At 47.6% G+C, this 2,897-nt stretch overlaps 1 pseudogene; it reads left to right on the forward strand.

Annotated features, from left to right (window-relative positions):
* Nucleotides 1-432: 432 nt before the first annotated feature.
* On the forward strand, nt 433-1,678 carry LOC116640087 (annotated as a pseudogene).
* The last annotated feature ends 1,219 nt before the right edge of the window (nt 1,679-2,897 follow it).

Raw genomic sequence — 2,897 nt, forward strand, 5'->3', positions numbered from 1 at the left:
TCAGAGTCCATAAATAATACCTTTATATTTATGGTCAATTGACTTTTGGCAAAGGTGCCAAGACAATTCAATAGGGGAAAGAACAGTCTTTTCAAAAAGATGATGCTGGGAAAACATGGAAAAGAATGAACTTGGATCCCTATACATATACAAATATTAAGATAAATCAAAGATCTAAATGTAAGAACTAAAACTCAGAAAAAAAAAACATAGCCATAAATCTTCATGGCATAGCAATGGTTTCTTGGATGTGATAGCAAGAGCACAAACAACCAAAGGAAAAAAAAATAAATTATACTTTATCAAAATTAAAAATTAGGGGGCTTCAAAGAACACTATCAAGAAAGTGAAAAGACCGCATCTCCTGGTGCTCCTCTCAGGCCAAGCCTTGGCCCCCCACCTGCCCCACTGCAGATGAAGTGTGAGCACCACATGTGGAAGAAGAGAGAATTCCATAAGTCGGCTGATGCCAAGATATTTGAGTAATATGGGGTGTGACAGCAGTGTGACTAGTGGAGGAAGGGATCCAGGTTTCCCAGCAGAACACCAAGGACTTCTTTTGAGTTCTGAACCTTAATAAGAAATGTGATATCTTACAGCAAAAGGTGCTGGCAGTGTCGGTGTGTCCACAGTCTCTGCCTTATTTTGCTGCTAAATTCTGCCTCAATGTGATTTATGCATCCAGAAGACTCTATGGCTTCCTCAAAAGTCTTGGGGTATGCACTGTCTTTAACACAACAGTAGCTGGGGATTTCAGCATCTTGGAGAGTCAGAAAGAATCTGTGTCTCGATGCCTCCAGCACAGTGAGGAAGAGCCAATGTTACCCAAGCTCACCTCCACCTGTCCAGGCTGGGTCCCATACTTGGAACATGCGCTGGGCCACCATGTCACCCCCCCCCATACCACCAAGTCTCCCCAGCAGATCTTGGGCTCTCTGGTGAAGGATTGATTACTTCGCCAGACAGCAGAACCTGTCCCCAGACGAGATTTTCCACATTATTGTGGCCCCTGCTCTGATGATAAACTGAAGGCCTTTCGAGAAGTTTTTCCCACAGCTTCACATGGTTCCCGGGGTGCTGACTGACTGTGTATTAACCTCAGGTGAAATTGGTCAGATAATGGAGCAAGGTGATCTCTTGGTGAAAAGATGCTGCCATGTACGCTCTGTTTGGAGGCCTGAAGGAGAGGGTGAGGCACTGACACCAGGATGGGGCCGCCTCTAGCAGGTACCTGGCACACAGCTTCAGGCATGCGGCCACGCAGCTGTTTCATGAGGATGTGAGGGAGGTCACCTGCCACACCCTGAAGAACAAAGAGGTCACCCTTGAAAAGAATGGGGAGGTTCTGTTACGCTTGGCTGCGGTGTACTGCTTTCAAAACATCCAGGATGTGGTTCTGAAGCTGGAGAAGGGCACCATACCACTTGGTGGAAGTGCTCTCCTGGACCAGTGGATGTTTAAATGACAGAGGCCAAGCCCAGACCGAGGATGGGCATGCAGACAGGTGCTGCTGCGGCAGATGGAAGGCACCGACCCTGACCTCCCCATGCAGCCCGCTAGACCAGCGCCCACATGCAGGAGCTATACCAGGAGTGGCTAAACAGGGCCGACGCCCCACGGAGTCCAGGAAGCCCTGCACACAATGTACCAGGGCCCAGGGCTCCCTGCCGTCACCTGAGACATCAAGTGGTAAAGATTGAGAAGGCTGGAAGGCAGGTCCTATCAGCTGCCCAAGGAGGGAGGAGCAGCTGAGTGTGGGCATCAGAGACACTGGAGGAAAACCGCTCAGCTTCTCAGTTACTACTTTTGTTTTTCAGAATTCTCTGCCCCCATTTGTTGGTGACTCCCTCAGTCAGTTTGATTTGGTGCTATCTTTGTAATAATGTGCGACTGGAATATTTTAACGTAAGAGAAGGACTGCCCCAAGTTAAGTATCCGTTTAGCCTAAGACTGAAAAATATCCTGAAGAACAAGAATGAAGATAGATTACCGTCTTTTAGACTTAAAAAAAAAAAAATCCCAAAAATGTCCTGTAAAGAGCTAAGACCGCAGAAGTTCAGATTCACGTGCCTCAGAGAGATTTGATGTGGAAATTAAGAGAGGATGCAAGCAGGCTGTAGGGTTTGTGGGGCCACAGTCCACAGTCTGCCTGATTTGGCTCTTATTTTTACCCACTTACATCATTCCTGAAAATGTTTTTGCTAGAACATGAATAAATTGCAACGTTTTGGAATCGGGGGCTCATATACAAATCTGGATTTCCAGCTTTTCTGACAACAGTGGGCCACATTCCTCAGTCCTTTGGTTGCCAGAGTGCAGTAGCAGCCTCCTCCTGGGACCAGACCTCTAACTGGGGGACCCTGTGGGTGTTGGTGGCTTGGGCCCCAGACTCATACTTTTACATTCAGCCTTTAAGGTGAACTCACCTTGAGGCAGGGAGGTCTGACAGGGGTGACCAGTATTACTGACTGGAGGATGGAGGATGGAGATGGGCTGCCCTGCTTAGGCCAAGCTGTGGGTTCAGGAGGAAGCTACCTTAATCCCTCCCCAGTGAGGTTAGCAGCAGAAGACCCTCCTGATCCTGCTGTGCTCCTGCCTCCTCCCTGTCTGTGCTTCTTGAGGGACTCTCTCATCCTGCAGCCTACACTGCTCCTGTGAGCACACCTTAAAGAAGTAAGAGAGAAATAAGTTTATCCACAAAGAGAAGGGACTAGCAAGCAGCCAGAAATCTACAGAATCATGACACTCCACATCAGAACTCATCCTTGAAATGAAAGACATCTGAGAATGGCCTGGTGTTGGTTTTTCAAAGGACTTGGATTTTGTTAACATAAATGATAACGTTCTTAAGCCCTCCATGCTCTAAAGCCTTAGCAGGCTCAGTTTCCTTCATCATA

This window comes from Phoca vitulina, unplaced genomic scaffold, assembly GCF_004348235.1.
Source record: "Phoca vitulina isolate PV1807 unplaced genomic scaffold, GSC_HSeal_1.0 scaffold19, whole genome shotgun sequence".
Lineage (NCBI taxonomy): Eukaryota > Metazoa > Chordata > Mammalia > Carnivora > Phocidae > Phoca > Phoca vitulina.